We start from the raw sequence: 18,798 nt of genomic DNA, 5'->3' as shown, positions 1-18,798 counted from the left end.
GCCCCCTCCTTTGTGGAGTGGAATAACCATTGCTGTGTGCCATTCTATGGGCACGTAGCCTGTGGAGAGGCTGAGGTTGAACAGCGTGTTTAGGTGAGGGGTTAGTTCGTTCTGCAGTTCGTGCAAGATGCAGCCTGGGACACCATCTGGCCCCATTGATGCTGTGTTTCTGGCTTTTGAAAGGGCTGTTTTCACCTGTGCTTCTGTGATTTCCGGGACACTACACTTTTCCGGTATTGTTGTGGGCCCTTTTGAAGGTGAGAGGGAGGTAAAGTTTGCACTGAATCTATCTGCCAGTATGTTGGCAAAATGAGTAGGTTCAGTATATTTTGTGCTCAGAGCATATCTGCGAGTTGCCACTTAGATTCTTGACATAGCTAAAGAAGGCTTTGTGGTTATCTTTCGAATCCTTGGCTATTTTTCTTTCGAAGTTAGCCTTGGATGATTTTATGAGGGACCTTACTTTCTTACTGATACTGATCAGGGATGTCTTTCCTTCTTGGGATTTGCTTTTTTTTCTGAACTAGTTTACTCCTTTTGTTGTATAACCTGTTTATGGCAGGGGTCCACCAGACTGGTTTCCTTCTCTTAGGGGAGTGAGTCTTGGTTTTGGTAGGGATGGCACGATCCATGCATCCTTGTAGGTGCTCATAGAGTGCAATTGTAAAGGATTCTGCATCTTGGGCAGTGTTATCTTCTAGCGTGGGGGCTGTGAAACTTACCACCTCTGCCTTAAGTAAGGTGAAGTTTGCTTTAGAAAAGTTTTTCACTGTGGTTTCCTTGGTTGGGGGTGTGGACATCCACGTTATTTAGTTTATGGTCTGATCTAACCAGTGACGGGTTGACCTCCGGTACAGAGCACCTGTCGCCCATGTTGGTGATGACCAGGTCCAATATGTTGTGGCCTCTGGTGGGGGAGTTTACCAGCTGATCCAGGGCATTTGAGTTGATAAATTCCAGAAAGCGCTGAGCCTGGGAGTTTGTACTCAAGTAGTTTTCCCAGTTAATGGTAGGGTAATTGAAATCTCCCAAGATCAGGGTGTTCGATAGGACCTTCATGTTTTCCAGTGTCTCCAGAAAGGCGGAGTGGTGGTCCTGGGTCATGGAGGGTGATCTGTAGAAGGCCACAATTTGCACTGCAGATTTGCCCAATGTTAGTTGCGCATGGATGATCTCAGAGGTATCATGCTGTGCCACTAACCTGGAGGTGTGGGTATCCTTGATGAATATGGATACACCCCTCCTTTTGTGTTTTGGTCCGTGTTCTGTGGCCAAAATGTGTGGTATGAGTTGTAGCAGAGTAGTGCTGGAGTGCTCTCTGGAGCCTTGAACCAGGTTTCAGTTACTACACAGATGTCAACGTTCTCTATACTTGTGTGTGGAGTGCTTTGAGTGCATGCATTTTGAGATTTAAACTCCTGGTGTTGAGTAGCATAACCCTAATTTTTTTACTCGTGCTGTTTATGGAGGTGGGTTTGAATTTTGAGCCTTGCCTAAAAAAGGCACTATGGGGGCAGCAAGAGCCTTGGCCAGTATTCGAAAGCCAAGGGGTGACAGGTGCAAGCCGTCTCTTGCGAAGCAACGCGGCTTGTCGTGCATGTCATCCCAGGTTGACAGACACTGGATCCCCTTTGAATGACACCAGAAGCTTAGCCAATTGTTGAAATTGATCATTTTTTCTTTATACTGAGGTATCATTCTTGGTGAGGGCAGGATGCTACTCAGGGTCAGGATCATACCCACCTGGGCTGCATGATCAGAGAGCTCTTCCATGTCTTTTTTCATGTAGTCCAGGGAGGTACGGCTCAGGTCATTCACACCAACATGAACAATGACAGAGTCATATTTGTACTTGATCTGGAGTGACCTAAGTGCTTGTGCTATGTGGCAGATTCTGGCTCCTGATAGGCAGCTAACAGTAACCTTCTCCTTGTCCAGCCTAGTGAGTGGGGCGTCAGTGTGCCTGACTATTGAGTCACTTATTACTAGTGTGTTAGGTATGTTATTTTGCCTTAGGGGCTGTGATTGTGTGACACATTGATTTTGTGTTTTATGCGTTGTCTGGTTTGTGACTGGAGGTGCAGGCTTTGTAGGTGTCTGCTTTGGAGCTCTCTGATGCTTTTGCAGGTTTTTATTTACAGCCTCTGAGTATGATTTTGTGTATTTATGTGTATTTTTTGCCAGTGCTGGTTTAGTAGGTCTATGTGAGGCTGGAGGTGTGGTGCAAGTGTTAACCTTCTCCTCATGACTGTTTGTCCCATTCTTGGGTGGAGATACCTTAGCCTACAGTTTGGCTGTATAATTGCATCTCTCACATATGTTAGTGTTTTGTGGTAGGAGGAGAGGGCTGTCTGTGTACATGAGGCAGTTGTAACTTTGCCTCTGATAGACTGTCTGTGCAGAGTTGGAATCTATTTCAAACTAAGTACACATTTTGCCACTTTAACTTGCACTGTGTTGTATTTATACACTTGCCTATTATTTATAGTGGTGCTGTATTGTTTCTGTTTCTGTCTCTTGTGTCTCCACTGTGTTTTTTTCTCAGGGTACCTCAGGCTAGTTTCAGGGAGGGGGTTGTTGAGCCAGCCCACATCCTAGTAGTTAGTTATTGCCTGAGGTGTATTTCATTGTAATTCCAATACAGATTGCATTTCTGTGGACTGCTGGAAAGCTGATAGACTTGCTGTGCAGAGTTGGAATCTATTTCAAACTGATAAGTACACATTTTGCCACTTTAACTTGCACTGTGTTGTATTTATACACTTGCCTATTATTTATAGTGGTGCTGTACTGTTTCTCTTTCTGACTCTTGTGTCTCCACTGTGTTTGTCCCACCCATCCTCCCTCCCTGTTCTTGTGTTGGTGTTAATCTTGGTGGCTTTGAAACTGTCCGCCCCTCTTGTAAGTTTGTATTTGGATACTCCTTCTGGGCCTATCTCATTTGCTCAGTCAACTGAGTGCAGTAAGATCATATTTTGATTTCAGTCCTGCTGTGTACAAAGAGAGCATTTGAGAAGGACAATCCCTGTAGCCTATTAATCCTGCTGTGTTCCCTCCCTCAAAAACAAAATAAAAAAAATAAAAAAATGTGTATATATATATATATATATATATATATATATATATATATATATATATATTCAGCTGCTCTTACTCTTAGTTGCTGTTCTGCGGGCTGTTATCTGTTCAGTTGTTCTTACTCTGCACTTATTACTGCTTGTTAGTAGCCTTCTAATTTGATGCCTTCTGCACTTGTTTTTTAGTCATTTCATTTGTTAATTTAATTGCATTTAATTAAACTATATTTGCTGTAATATTGATATACGTGTGCTAGCCTGCACTGCATTTGAATTGTATTTACTGCTGTTTTAGCTGCTTTTCTGTAAAAAAAAAAAAAAAAAAAATCATACCTTGTTTCCTGCCTTTCTTGTAACTTATCTAGTCCAGATACAGACTTGCTGTATCCAGGACTGTTTGTAAGCTCCTGAGCCCCCCAAGCCTTTCTGTGTTGGAGGGAAGCCTTCTAGCTTATCAGTGGGAGTAGTAAGCACTAGGTAGCCTATCTACCACAGGAGGAGAGGTTTCTGGCCCAGAAATTATAGTTTATTGGCCGTTTGGGAAGCTCTTCCATCTCTTTCAACCTTCTGATTCAAAGCCTGTGTTTGTGCTTGTTTCCTGCCTTTCCTGTTACTAGTCTAGTCCAGGTACAAATTTGCTGTATCCAGGACTCTTTGTAAGCTTCTGAGTCCCCCCAAGCCTTTCTGTGTTGGAGGGAAGCCTTCTAGCTTATCAGTGGGAGTGGTAAGCATCAGGTAGCCTATCTACCACGGGAAGAGTGGGTTTTGGCCCATAAATTGTAGTTTATTGGCAGTTTAGGCAGTTTTCCATCTCTTTCAACTTGCTGGCTTAAAAGCCTGTGTTTGCGCTTGTTCCCCACCTTTTCTGTAACTAGTGTAGTCCAGGTACAGATTTGCTGTATCCAGGACTCTTTGTAAGCTTCTGAGCCCCCAAAGCCTTTCTGTGTTGGAGGGAAGCCTTCTAGCTTATCAGTGGGAGTGGTAAGCATTAGGTAGCCTATCTACCACAAGAGGAGTAGTTCCTGGCCCAGAAATTGTAGCTACTGGCCGTTTGGGCAGTTTTTTCCCATCTCTTTCAACTTTCTGGTTTAAAAGCCGCACTTGCGCTTGTTTCTCACCTTTCCTGTTACTAGCCTAGACCAGATACAGAGTTGTATCCAGGACTGTTGGTAAGCTTCTGAGCCCCGCAAGCCTTTCTGTGTTGGAGGGATGCCTTCTAGCTTATCAGTGGGAGTGGTAAGCACTAGGCAGCCTATCTACCACAAGAGGAGTGGTTCTGGCCCAGAAATTGTAGTTTATTGGCCGTTTGGGCAGTTTTTTTTCCATTTCTCTCAACTTTCTGGTTTTAAAGCCTGTGTTTGTGCTTGATCCCCGCCTTTCTCGTAACTAGTCTAGTCCAGGTACAGATTTGCTGTATCCAGGACTGTTTGTAAGCTTCTGAGTCCCCCAAGCCTTTGTGTTGGTGTACAGTCTTCTAGCTTATCAGTGGGAGTGGTAAGTACTAGGTAGCCTGTCTACCACAAGAGGAGTGTTTTTTGGCCCAGGAATTGTAGTTTATTGACCATTCGGGAAGTTGTTCATCTCTTTCAACTTTCTGGTTTAAAAGACCACATCTGCGCTTGTTTCCCATTTATCCTGTAACTAACCTACTGGAAAGCACTAGAAAGCCTTAAACTGATACAAGCCTTCTAGCTTAAAAGAGAGACTTTGGAGTGATTGAGTATTAGTTTTCTGTATTTTCTTGCTGTACTTAACTATTTTCCACCTAAACGCTGATTTTCCAGCACTTATTGTGATTTAAAAGCTTGTTTTTTTCACATATTATTTGACTGCCTGCACTTTTAAAAAGTTGTTTTTTGTTTAAATAAATTGTTTAACTGTTGTAGGCTGCACACTAAAGTGCGATAGCCTTTTCTGATCACATGTAGTCTTTAAAGCTGTTTACTTTTTACTGTTTTTGCCTTATCTTTTCAAAAAAATAAATACATAAATTTCTTGTTTCCCGCCTTTCTAAGCTAGTATAGTCCAGTTTTCAGGCTAGTGCTGAATTCAGGGCTGTGTTACAAGTTTCTGAGTTGCCCATACCTTACTTGGATAGAGGGAAGTTTCTCTGTTCACCTGTGAGAGAGGGGAACTTTGAGCAGCCATCTGTCCCTGGAGGAATGGTTCCAGCCCAGGAGTTAGTAGTTTAAAAAATGTGCTGCACGGTTTTGTGCATCGGGCAGCACCTGTTAGCTAGGGTTAAATTATTCCCGGCTCCACTAAGTCTCCTCTTCAGTTTCTCACTTGAAACTAGTCTAACCCTCAACCTAAGCACTCAAAAAGCATCCTACAATCCAGCACTTGCTCAGACCTAATAGCAAGCACTAATATACCCCGACACTTGACTGCCCAGCAGGGCAAGGCTCTTTATCCACCCCTCTCCAACCAAGCGACTAAGCAGCTCACCCTACTATTCAGACATGACCAAAGGGCAACTTCAGGTGTACTCTCCAGTCCAGCTGATGAATCTGGGTATCCTGAGGCATTTTGAAAGCCAAGGAGGGGGTAGGAGGGAGGGACGTATGAATGAAGGTGAGATGAACTCACATGGAATGCCATATGCCTTCTTAATGTGAAGTTGTTCTATCTTGCTGTTCATTCTTTACTGATGGGTAGTGTCCCAAGCACCATCAACCTTTGTTGTCTCATGGGAGTATATTTCTTGGGACCGTGGATCCAAAGGAGGCCCTGTCAACTTTGTAATGAGTGATAAAGGTATGAGGTTTTGACCAAGTGGCTGCTGCGCAAATGTTATCAATAGGTCTGGCAGAAAAAGTAGATGATGTAGAAACTGCTCTGGTTGAGTGAACTTTAATTTTATGCTGCAAGGGCATATTGGCAGCTGAATAAGCAAAGGTGACACAATCAGATAACCATTTAGACAGAGTTGTTTTAGCCACTGGCATACCCTTCCTGGAATCTGAGAATGAAACACAAAGCTGGTCTGATTTCCTGAAATCTTTTGTTCTATCCAAATAAAATCTGAGCAGTCTGTGAACATCAAATTTGTGCAGCATGTACTCTAAATTGTTGGAATGGTTGGGGAAGAAAACTGGCACATCAATAATTTGGTTGAGATTAGTTTCAGTGCAAACTTTGGGTAAGAAAGAGGGTTTTGTTTGAAGTGAGACTCTGTCAGCATGAAAAATCAAATAAGGAGGCTTGATGGATAAGGCCTGAAGCTCTGACACCCTGCGGGCAGAAGTAATAGCCACTAAAAGATGGTTTTCCATGACAAAAATTTGAGGTCACATGAGGAAGCTGGATCAAATGGCCGAATAATTATGCGGGAAAGCATGAAATTTAGATTCCATGGAGAATAGGGAGATTTCACAGGAGGTCTGGTATGAAAAGTCCCTTTGAGAAAGGCTTTGGATAATCTGTGTGACATAATATTCAATCCTTCAAATCCCACATGAAAGTTAGAAATGGCAGCAAGTTGAACACTGACTGTAGCTGCTGCAGCTCCTTTATTAAATATCATGGTTAAGAATCTAGAATAGAGGCCATAGGGGCTTGGTAAGGATCAATATTGTTTTTAGAGGCCCATATAGAATTTTTTCCCATTTGCTGAGGTACAGCTTCCTCGTAGAGGATTTGTGAGAGGATAGGAGAATTTGCTTTGTCTTATTGGAAAGGTTATGGAACCTGGCTATGATGGGAATTGGAGCAGCCAAGCTGTCAGCTTCAGGGACTGCAGAGAGGGATGAAGTTCCCCTGACAAGTGCATCAGAAGGTCTGGAACTGGGTCCAGAATCTAGGGGGTCCTCCAAAAGATGAAGTCAAAGGAAGGGGAACCAAATCTGACAAGGCTGATATGGAGCTATTAGAATGATGGTCCTTCCCATGGTTTTGACTTTCTGTAATACCTTGGGTATCAACAGGATTGGTGGGAATACATAGAGGAGACCCGGGGGCCAATTATGAAGGAGTGAGTCCCTTGGGGCTTCTACCAGAGGGGAAACAGGGTGAAATAGCTTCTGTGTTTGGTGTTCATGTGACTGGCAAAAAGGTCACAGCAAGGCTGGCCCCACCTGCTGAATATCCTGTCCGCTATTTCCGTCTTGAGGGACCACTCATGGGGCAACAAAATTGCTCTGCTCAACTTGTCTGCTATCATGTTGGATTTCCCCAGGATGTGCGTTGCTAACAGAAAGCGCTGGATGGAAATAGCCCACTGCCATACTCTGAGGGCCTCGTGACAAAGGGGGTATGATCTGGTTCCTCCTTGTTTGTTCAAATACCAGACCACTGACATGTTGTCCATCTGAATCACAATTGTACCAAGAGGAGGAGAGTCCTGGAAGTACTGCAACGCCGAAAGTACTGCTCTCATCTCTAGGACATTGATATGCAGATGTGTCTCTTGATTGGTCCATGTGCCTTGGGCTGTAGTTCCCTAAAAATGCCCCCCCACCCTATCATGGAAGCATCCGTGGTCACTGTGGCCGCTGGAATGGGTAGCACAAATGGGTGTCCTATCATAACATGAAGTGAGGTCAGCCACCACTGTAGATCCTTTTTGCAGGAATTTGTGATCATTATCATGTGAGACATGGGGAGCTCTTGGTAAGACCATTAAGTGAACAACAGCCATTGTAGTATCCGCATGTGCATACGACCCAGTGGTATGGCTAGAATTGCTGCTGCCATCAAACCTAACAATTTCAGAACTTCTGATGCTGGTGCTTTGTTTTTGGATATTAGAATGCGGACATGCTGGCGGAGAAGTAAGACTCTTTCTGCTGGAAGTCTTAGCGGGGTGGTGGTGGTGTCCAGTTCTGCTCTGATAAAGATGATATGCTGTGATGGCGACAAGGCAGATTTTTCTGAGTTTATTTTAATGCCCAGCTGATTGCAGAGTGACAGAGTGGACTCCCTGGCCTGAATGAGTTGATGGCTGGTGGTGGTGGTAAGGAGGCAATAATGTACGTACGGAAACACCTGGAATCCTAAATGTCTCAGGTGAGCTGTGACCACTGCCATGCATTTGGTGAACACTCTGGCGGCTGTAGTGAGACCAAAGGGCAGGGCTCAAAACTGGTAATGATTGGCTCCCAGCCGGAAGCGCAGATGATCCCTGGATGGCCTGGCCATTTTTATGTGGTAGTACGCATCCTGGAGATATATCAAGCACATCCAATTATCTTTCTCTAAGAAGGGAAGTATTGACTGAAGCATGACCATCCGAAACTTCTCTTTCTTTACAGATTTGTTTAGTCTGCTGAGGTCAAATATAGGTCTCCAGTCCCCTGTCTTCTTTGGAACTAAAAAGAATCTTGAGCAAGTACCAGATCCTATGTGGTCTGCTGGGACTGGTTGGATGACTCTTTTTCTTAGCAACGTCTGGACCTCTACTGTTGCTTGTTCCCGGTAACTGGGTGGAGCATCTAGGATTTTCCTTGTCGGTGGAGGGGGTATGGTGAATGGGATGAAGTATCCTCTGTAAATGATACTTTGTACCCAGTTGTCATTTGTTATTTTGAGCCAGGCATCTAGGTACAAAGATAAGCAACCCCGACTGCCTCCAGATCAGGACAGTCGGGCCTCCTTTCAGGTGTGCTGGTGGGGCTTCCCAAAGAAGTGATCTCTGTTGCCATGGTGTTGCGGATCCCCTCTGCTGCGAGGGTGTCATCTTCCATTATTGCCCCCTCCTCTGCTCCTGGAGGGGGGTTCACCATGTGTGTCCTGAAAGGGTCCTTAGGCTTTTCAGAACCACATTTTCCCTCCCCTTTGACCCTTGGGGTAGGGTCTGGTATGGGTGGAAAAACAGACCCCAATGGCAGACAGAGTCTTTCCATCCTGCTCACACCTGATTAAGGTTTCCTTGACTTTAGGCCTGAAAAGGGATGAGCCATCAAAGGGGGTATTCACGAAGGATGACTTGAAGGGCTCTGCGAAGGAACACAAGTGCATCCAAGAGTATCTTCTAAGAGCAACTCCTGTACCCGCTGCCTACTCGTTCCATCAGCTGCATATGAAATGAGTCACATGGACGAGTTCACTATAGAATTGAAGGTAGCAAGCTGGGCGGCAACTTTGTCTGTAGCTCCTGCAGCTACTTTACCCTGAAAAGCATCTCCCAGCTCTTTAAGGAGATCTCTTTGTAGTCTGGTAAAATGGGTTAAATAGTTAAGCGAACGAAGAGCAAAATTCACTGAACTAAACATGCGCTTCCCATACCTATCCATGATCCTGGAGTCTGTGTTAGGAGGATGGATAGATGAAGTTTCAGACATTTCCTTTTTAGTGGCTGCCACCACCACCATGGCATCGACTGGCACACCTTTTGTCAAGAAGGATTTATCTAGGGGAGCAGATATGAACTTATTAGGCCTCCTAGGGACAGGCTCCATAGTATCTGGAGACTCCCACACCCTTCGTGAGACCAGCTGCATAAGCTCATCGAAGGGCGGAGACACCCAAGTGGTGGAGGACTGAGACCCGAAAGCCGTCAGGAGGACCGACTCATCCTCAGTAGTGTTGGTGGACTGCCAGTCACCCCTCTGCCTAAGGATTTCCAGTATCTCAGCAAATGAGATATCCTCAGGAGGAGACCGTGGGGACCCTTCTGATTCATCCAAGGTAGTGTCAGATGTTAATGACTCCTGAGGGGTGTCCAAATGTTCATAGGTAGGTAACTATGCTATCGGCCCTAGGGCCTATACAAGCCTAGCCAAAAAGGTACTCTGGCTTTCTCCACCCAAGAAAATTATTTTCCTGTGCCCCTGTCGAGCAGAGCCACAGAGGTGATCCCTAGGGTAAATTTCTTAATTCCCATCCAATCATCAAGATTTTTCTTGAAGAGTGCTAATGAGGAGCTTTGTTTGATATAGATAGGTAGTTTGTTCCAGAGTATGGGAAGCCTCTGGGACAGGAGTCTAACCCTCCAGCATGTTCTGTTTATTGTGATGACAAGTTTTAGGCCCCTAGAGCATGTAGCTCAGAGGGATTGTGATTTCTTTAAGTGGAGCATATCCAACAGCTCTGGGTTTGACATAGCTTTGTATGTTAGGCAGAGATCACCTCTGAGTAGGTGATATGCGATGGAGTAAAGCTGGAGTTTTTTGAGAAGGTCTAAGTAGGGCATCTGTTTGAGGCCAATAATCCTCTTTGTGAGGTATTTCTGCGGCCTTTCCAGTTGTTGTAGATGTCTTGTGAGGTACATATCAAAAGGAGTGTTGTACTCTATAATAGGTCTAATGAGTGATGAGTAGAGGGCAACAATGACCTCTTTTTTCCTGGATGAAAAACCTTTTGTGATGAGGTGTGCCACGTAGAAGTATTTCCTGACTACTGTGGTAATGTGATTATCAAAAGAGAGACTACTGTCCACCTGTGTCCAAAGGTCTCTTGTCACACTTTCGGTGTTGAGTAAACTACCACCTATGTGGTAGCTTATGGGTACAGAGTTTTTACCAAAGGGAATGACAATGTACTTTTTGGCATTGAGCTTGAGGCCATGGCTTTGACACCAGGCATCTGTCTCAGTAAGGCCCTTTTGTAGGATGTCCACATCGTTAGGAGTTTAAATTATGGCTCCCAATTTGCAATCATCTGCAAACTTCATTAGCCAAAGACCTTCTGTGTTAGCCTGTACTTCAGAAAAGTAGATACCAAGCATACCAAACAGGAGAGGACCCAGGACTGAACCCTGTGGTTCTCCACTTGTCACTGGTCTGAAGTCGGATTTGGTGTCTGCAACTTTCATAGTGTGGGTTCTGTCAGTGAGTCAGTTGGCAACCCACCTTGTGATATAGGGATTTATACCTAGTTTAGTGAGTTTATCTATAATTCCAGAGTGGGGGATGGCGTCAAAAGCCGTGGTGAGATCTAGATAGGCAGTGTGAACCACCTTATCCTCATCTACGGCTTTGATGACTGCTTCAAAGAAGTCAGTCAGGTTTAGGAGACATGATCTGCCTTTTACAAACCCAAACTGGGTGGGGTCCAGGATTTGGAGATTACCAATGTCTTTGTTTATAAGTTCCATAATGATACATTCCATGGCCTTGCAGACCAGGATGTCCTTCAAGGATGCATCTGCAGTCCTAACAAATGGGTTGTCCTGGCCTCAGGCAGCCCTTCGGTCGGCCGGATTCCAAAGTCTGGGTCTGGCCTCGGCTGGTGTCGCACTTCACCCGACGTCATAGCTGCAGTTCTTCGGGTATAAAGGCATCAGCCGATGCCATTTTCCCCAGTCTTTCTTGCCGCGTGGCGCCCGAAGCAGAAGCTGTTCGCAAGTGCCGGTCGGTCAGATCCAGAGATTACTACTACTGAAGACTTCTAAAAAGCTAAGTACCCCGTTGGGGACTCTTTCTTGCCTCAGCCGATGTCAGAAAAAGTGAATAACTGTTTAACTTGTGGGAAACAAATACCTCATAAAGACTTCCACTCTTACTGCCTACCTTGTTTAGGCCCAGACCACGACGTAGCAGCTTGTTTAGCCTGTGCTTCCTTCAACCGACGGACGCTTAGACGTCGGTCGGAGTTTGCAGAGGAGTTTTTCGGCTCCGCTTTTGCTTATATCATGCCGTCGGAGATTCTGACTTCACATTTAGTTAAAAAGCGTAAGGAAAAGGACCGACACTCGCGGTCCGCGGTTTCGGCCGAAACCGCAGTTAAGCCAACCGCGAGTGTCTCGGTTTCGGCTGAAACCGAGTCTGCGGTTCTTCCTTCGGCCGAAAGCATGCCTCCTACTACCGAGGCCTCTTCCAGCATGGCTGAATCTGCTACTGAAATTCCACCTGCTCTTACAGTTTCTCAGGATTTATCAGATACTATTCCCCTAGATGTATCTACTCCTGCACGTGGAGCTGCTAGGCCCCCTGCATCCATGTCAATTAAGGCCTTTGCCAGGGCTAAAGCAGCTAAATCTTCCAAGGCAGTGCCTACTAAAGCCCCCTCTCACAGGCCTAGCTCTAGTACTCAAATGCTTAGTCTAGCAGAGGATCTCATTTCTTTGATCAGGGATCCCAGTCTCACCCTGATAGGGCCTCTCAACCCCCTCCAGAGAAGAGACCTAGAGCAGAACCCCCTGAGCCAGTTTCTACTGATTACTCCTCAGATGAATCAGGAAATACAAACCCTCCTGAGGGCCCTTATTCTCCATATGAGGACTCTGATGCAGAGGACTCCATTCCTTCTGCCTCTCCTCCTGAGGAATTTTCTTTGGGGAAACCTTGCATGCTATGAGGGAACAATTTCAATGGCAGGGCCAGGATTTCTCAGACTCTAGGAAAAGGCTTAGGACTTTTTTGCATTTGCCACAGCATAGGCCTTTAGCCATTCCTCCAGTACTTACAGTTGTGGATGATGCATTTAATGATGCTTGTACTGCTCCTGATTCACTCCCCCCGGCCCCTGCTAAGCCCGACAGATACTACAGGGTTCCAGACACACATAATCACTTGTATAAGGCTCCTTTTGCAGATCCTGAAACTATTTCACAGGGCCCCAAGGCTGTAGCAGCTACCTCTGCCAAAAACCCACTCCCCTCTGAAAGGGAATCTAGGGCCTTGGAGCATCCGAACCTGAAAACACTGCAGCTAGCTGCTTGGAGCATTGCAAAAGACAAAATAACCCAGATTTATCTCAAAGGGTTAAAGACATTATCTTGGAAGCTCGCAGACCCTCAACAAGAAAAACTTACTCAGCGAAATGGAAAAGGTTTCTCTTTTGGAGTGCAGCAAAAGGGCAAAATGTAGCACTGGTAAACATAGCTAACATCCTGGAATACTTAGCAGAGCTTTTCCACAATGGCTTGTCTTACTCTTCCATTAAGATTCATGCGTCAGCTATTTCAGCAGAATACAACATGGATCCTCCAGTCTTCTCTCATCCTCTACTCAGGCAGTTTCTGAGAGGAATCAAAAATGTAAAGCCACCAAGGAAGCCACCATTGCCTACATGGGACTTGAACTTTGTGCTAGAAAAGTTGACACTTCCCCCTTTTGAACCAGCAGCAACAGCAGAATTACAGTACTTATCATGGAAAACTGCTTTCCTGCTTGCAATCACTTCAGCAAGAAGGGTTTCTGAACTACAGGCGTTAATGGCAGTGCAACCCTTCCTTATCTTCCATCAGGATAAAGTGTCCATGAGAACTAATCCTACCTTTATGCCAAAGGTGGTCTCCAGGGTATCTTTAAACCAAGCAATCCACCTACCTACATTCTTCCCCAACCCACAGAACAGGGGAGAAAGACTGCTGCATACCTTGGATGTGCATAGGCAATTGCTCTACTACCTGGACAGAACCAAGAACAATAGAAAAACTGACCAGCTTCTGGTAGCATATGCCACAGGAATGGAAGGAAAAGCAATTTCAAAACAGACAATCTCTAAATGGATAGGAAATTGCATTAGATTTTGTTATTCTTATCATGGAAAGGCAACTCCAGAAAATATCAGACCTCACTCCACAAGGGCTACAGCCACTACTACAGCTTTTTTACGAGGAGTGGCTACAAAAGACATTTTAGAGGCTGCTACTTGGAGCTCTGTGCATACATTTGCCAAGCATTATAATCTACCCTTATACTCCAGATCCCGAGCAGGTTTTGCCACTGCTGTGTTGCAAGGGATCTTAACTACACCATAATCTTACCAAACCAGTTTGGCTATGGTATTCTACCCATTTGTTAGGACTGCAGATGCATCCTTGAAGGACATAGTACAGTTTTGTACCTACCATAAATGTAGATGTCCGAGAGGTATGCATCTGCAGTCAGGATTACCCACCCTCCTTCCCCACTGTGGTACTCCTAGGGTATTTGCCCATCTTGTAGCTAGCTGGGGGAATCTATTATGGTGTATTTGTTTGTATATATGTACATACATGTTTATTTCTATTTGCTCTCTGTTGTTTGGAAACATTTGCATTTATCCAAATTTAGCCTTCCTAGAGGGCATCTGGCATCTGGGGCAAGAAACACTGAGGAAAATGGCATCGGCTGATGCCTTTATACCCGAAGAACTGCAGCTATGACGTCAGGTGAAGTGCGACACCAGCCGAGGCCAGACCCAGACTTTGGAATCCGGCCGACTGAAGGGCTGCCTGAGGCCAGGACAACCCATTTGTTAGGACTGCAGATGCATACCTCTCGGACATCTACATTTATGGTAGGTACAAAACTGTACTTTCATTAGGCTAATGGGGCAGTAGTTCCCGGGGTCCATGGTGGCTCCTCCTTTGTGGAGTGGGATAACCGTCAGTGTGCGCCATTCAGTGGGCACAAAGCCTGAGGTGAGGGTATGATTGAACATGGTGCTTAGGTGGGGTGCCAGTTCATTCTGTAGTTTGTGTAGAATGCAGCCTGGGATGTTGTCAGGTTCCATGGATGCTGTGTTCTTGACTTTGGAGAGTGTGTTTTTTGCCTGTGCAGCCGTGATTACAGGAACTTTGCATTCTTCCGGTATAGAGATGGGCCCTTTATGGGGTGAGGGGAGGTAAAGTTAGCACGGAACCTATCTGCCAGGATGTTGGCAATATCAGTTGGTTCTGTATATTTCCTCTTAAACACTCTCTTCCTGGGAACCTCATCAGTGGAAGCTTCTGGGGAGGTCTTGGAAGAGCATGGGCCACCCATTGGGGCTTCCTGAGGCTCTGGGTCTCTGCGCTTAGCAAGGATCTGTGAGGCAGAAGCAGACACAGGCACTTTAGGGGATGAAGAAGCCGGACCCAAAGTTGAGGATGTCTTGGGAGACATAACTCTCCTCATTGCTTCGAAGGCATCTCTGCTCTGATGCAAAGGGACTGATGGATCCGAGGAAACCGTCGATACCGCCAGCACAGGGACAGGGGGCTCTGAACCCAAGGTAGGAGCCGAGCTTATCCGAGCCGAAGCCCTAAGAGGCAAAGTTGGAACCGACAAGTCAGTTCAACTATCCTCCCTGGACCTGACCAGAGAGTGTTGACTCCTAGAATCCTCAATCAGTGCTGACGTCAGAGTGACCGAAGCCAAAGACACTGGAGCAGGCATCAGCTCTGAAAGCTCCACAATCAGCAGGTCTGACTCCTCCAGCTCTGAAGGACCGGTATGGCTTGGAGGAGGAAGAGATATAGATGGCATAAGGGTCTTCAGCTCCAAAGTCGCCTGGGTCGGAGCTGATAACAATTTGGCAGAGGCCGGTGTCTGTAAAAGCTTCTGCACCACCCGATCCACATCCAAATCAGGCTTACAGAAGATCGAGATGATCAGACTGATGGTACTGGCTGGAGTAGAGGTGATTTACTAGTTTTGGATACCAGTTCCAAGACCGGGGACCGGCTCTGAAAAGCAAAGACAGTCGGCTGCCAGACCTGTGGAGCTGATGTCACAGACTCTTTAGATTTTTTTGATTCTCCAGAAGTCTTGGAGGACTTTGAGGACTTACTAGATCCATCCTGGTCACTCAAAGCCTCATAGAAAGAAGGTTTCAACAAACCCCTATCAGTAAGCTTCCTTTTTCCCTCTTGATGGACTCTAGAGTTAAAAGAATGACATACAGAACATGTTTCTTGTAAGTGCAAGGCACCCAAGCAGTAGACACAATTCACATGGCAGTCAGTAACCAACATCTTTGGCCCACATTTAGGGCATTTTTTTAAACCCTGACTTAGGGTGTTTGTCCTTGTCATAAGCCATGACAGAAGTGGACACACCCAACAACAGCAAGTATAAATTAGCCTTCTAATGAAAAACAGGCTAACTATCAGCACACACACACACACACGCCTTTAACTAAGGCTAGCTAACTACTCAAAAGCCTTCTAATAAAAAAACAGGCTAAAGATAAGCACAGAAGCCTAAAATTAAGGCTAACAAGCACACACACACAAAATGATTAAACAGATAATCTGAACAGCAAGTAAACTGTAATAAAATACTATACTGTGGAAAAAATGTGACAAAAGGTCATGGAATGAACAGTTGCTATACACTAATTAAGCACACTATACTATGCTAATAAGAAAAGTGACAAAAGGTCACTGAACAAGCAATTTTTTAGTCAGAAGTTTTAAATAGGCATATCACAAAAAAAGAGGCCAAATATAAAGCTAAGAAAAGCTCACAGGGAAGGGAACACTACAGAAAAGGCTTTAAGAGCCTATCTATCTTAATATCTAACTATTTTGATGATAATCCAACAATAGCATTTGAAAATAGAAAGGTGATAAAGTTTTTGCTAGCTCAAGCTAACAAGAACCTCCAATCAGTTGCAGCAGAAAACTAGACTTGAGGTAACTCAGGGTGCATCACAGGATAGGGACTTGGCCTCGAGCTACTAAAAATCCTCAAGCTTTGCAGTAGGTGCCGACTCAGAGCCGAGGGATCAGCTCTGAACCCATCAGTACAGAATGAACGGCGAGATAGAACTTCACATCTACTTTTTCCATTTCCATGTTGACTTAGTTCTTAGTTTATTGTCTGCTACTTTATTAATATAATATTCTACATGACTGTTGTTATTCTCCTTAAGGTGTGCATCCAAAATCCCATTATTTCCAAAATTGTTGAATTACCTTTCTGTGCCATTGTCATCCCCTTCCACTATGAATTGTAGTTTTCTCCTTGTGTTATGTATATGAGCCTTAACTGTATAGCTGTAAAATATCCCTTCAAATCAGGTAATCCTAAACCTCTTTATTGTTTTGGTAAATTCAACTTGTCCCATGTAACTCTTGCCCTCTTTCCTCCCATGTAACTCTTGCCCTCTTTCCCTCCTAAATAAAATCCTTCAATTCTTCATTAATTATTGTTCACAACTTCTCATCAGATTGATAAAAATATGTCTGACCCGTGTATAAAACTTAAGGAACTAAAAGCATGTCTACTGCTTTTATCTTGCTATCCACAGCCATAGGCAAGAGCTTCTAGTTTCTCAGTTTTTGTATTATCTTTTTAGTCTCTTCCTACATATCCTTAGCCATAACCAAATCATTTTTAATCCATATTCCCAAATACTTCATTTTATCATGCCTCTGTAAATATGGGTATTGCTGGACCAATTCATGTGTCGGTAAATAGCTTATAACTATAGCTTTTGTTTTATCTTTATTAATTTTAAATCCCCAAAACATCTGGAGCTGTCTCAGAATATTGCACAGCACTGAGTAAAGCAAACTTTTCTTGAGCACCATGCCATTTGTATCCTTGAATTTCCGAGTCCCTCATTTTCTTTGCCAGTGGTTCTAAATATAATGTAAATTACAAAAGGGAAAGAGTACACCCCTCCCTGGTTCCTCTCTTCAGACAACTTATCTGAGAGGAACTCTTTCACTTTAATTTTTTACCTCAGATCTTTCATATCTCCTTCTAATTAACTTTATTATTGAATGCAAATGGTGCCATTGTCCTACTTATAAAATACCAGCTTACTCTGTTGAATGCCTTTTCTGCATGAAGAGCGACCAATAATAGTGGGATTTCTTACATTCTGCTTCTCTCTGGATCATCATTGTTCTGTTAATGTTGCTAAATGATTGCTTCCACTCCACAAAACCACATGGGTCCATATTTATCAATTTTGGCATCAGCTTTGTCATTCTTTTAGCTATTATAGCCATAAATACTTTATAGTTATGGTTTAGAATTGAAATGCTCGTATGTGAAGCTAGATCAGATGGGTTTTTACTGTCTTAAGCTATTACAGCCACCACAGCTTTTTTCCAGGATGTTGGTGCCTCCCGTTCTTTTAAAATACTGTTAAAATCTCTGAAATCTTTATCACTTTCTTCCCTCCTAACTTCCAAACTTCCACTGGAATACCATCTGTTCCTGGTAACCTTCCTTTAGATTGGTTAAACATCACCAGCTTTATCTCATCTCCTCCTATCTTAATTGTTAAGTTGTTGAACCTTGTCTATCTCTAACGTTTGCATATTTAAGTCTTGCATGATTATTTCCATTTGTGCTTTTTCTTGATTTCCCCACTTCTATGCTTTATACATTTTTTTAGAAAATTTTCTGAACTATCTCTAATACCTCTACGTGGGTGCCTTCTGTGTGGATTCTGCAAGTCCTCCCTGTGATCGTGTGGGTTTCCTTAAGGTGCTCCAGTTTCCTCCCACAATTCAAAGACATGCTTCTACAGCATTTCTCCCCAGGCCTCTGCTGAAATTGGTTTGTTCCAAGTTGGACTTTCTTGGTAAACAAATGTTAAATAAAATAAAAACAAGAAGTAAAACGAAATGTACATGTTCCTGTGAAGTATAATTTCTATCAAATCTAACCCAGTTATTCTACCTTGGGGAATAATGTATACATTCTGAGTTCCTGTGACTTAATTCACATTTTTCATACCAAATATTTTCATATATTTTTTAAGATGTCTACCCTCTTTTGTTATATTTTCCTTTCTAGGCCCCCCCAGATACATACATATATCCACATTTTTGCAAATCAATTTCCAGTCCCTGCTTATAAGCAGTATTCCATGCTGAAAGATGATTATTTCTCCCCAAAATGTTTAAGTTCCAAAATAACAGTTTTATGTGGAATATAAATACGTCAGTATAATCCTCATCCCTTGCCATTAGCCCCCTACCACTACAAATCTGCCATTATTCTCTTTTTTCCTCTTCTATCACTACTGGATCTCCTCTAGCAATTAATATAAGTAGTCCTCTTTTTTTGTCCATGATATTCTGCATAATATCCATCTTGAAATGCTTTCTTTATCAAATTCATACACC

The sequence above is a fragment of the Protopterus annectens genome, chromosome 13.part0, assembly GCF_019279795.1.
Source record: "Protopterus annectens isolate FY-2018-M chromosome 13.part0, PAN1.0, whole genome shotgun sequence".
NCBI lineage: Eukaryota > Metazoa > Chordata > Ceratodontiformes > Protopteridae > Protopterus > Protopterus annectens.
This window is presented reverse-complemented; position numbering follows the sequence as displayed.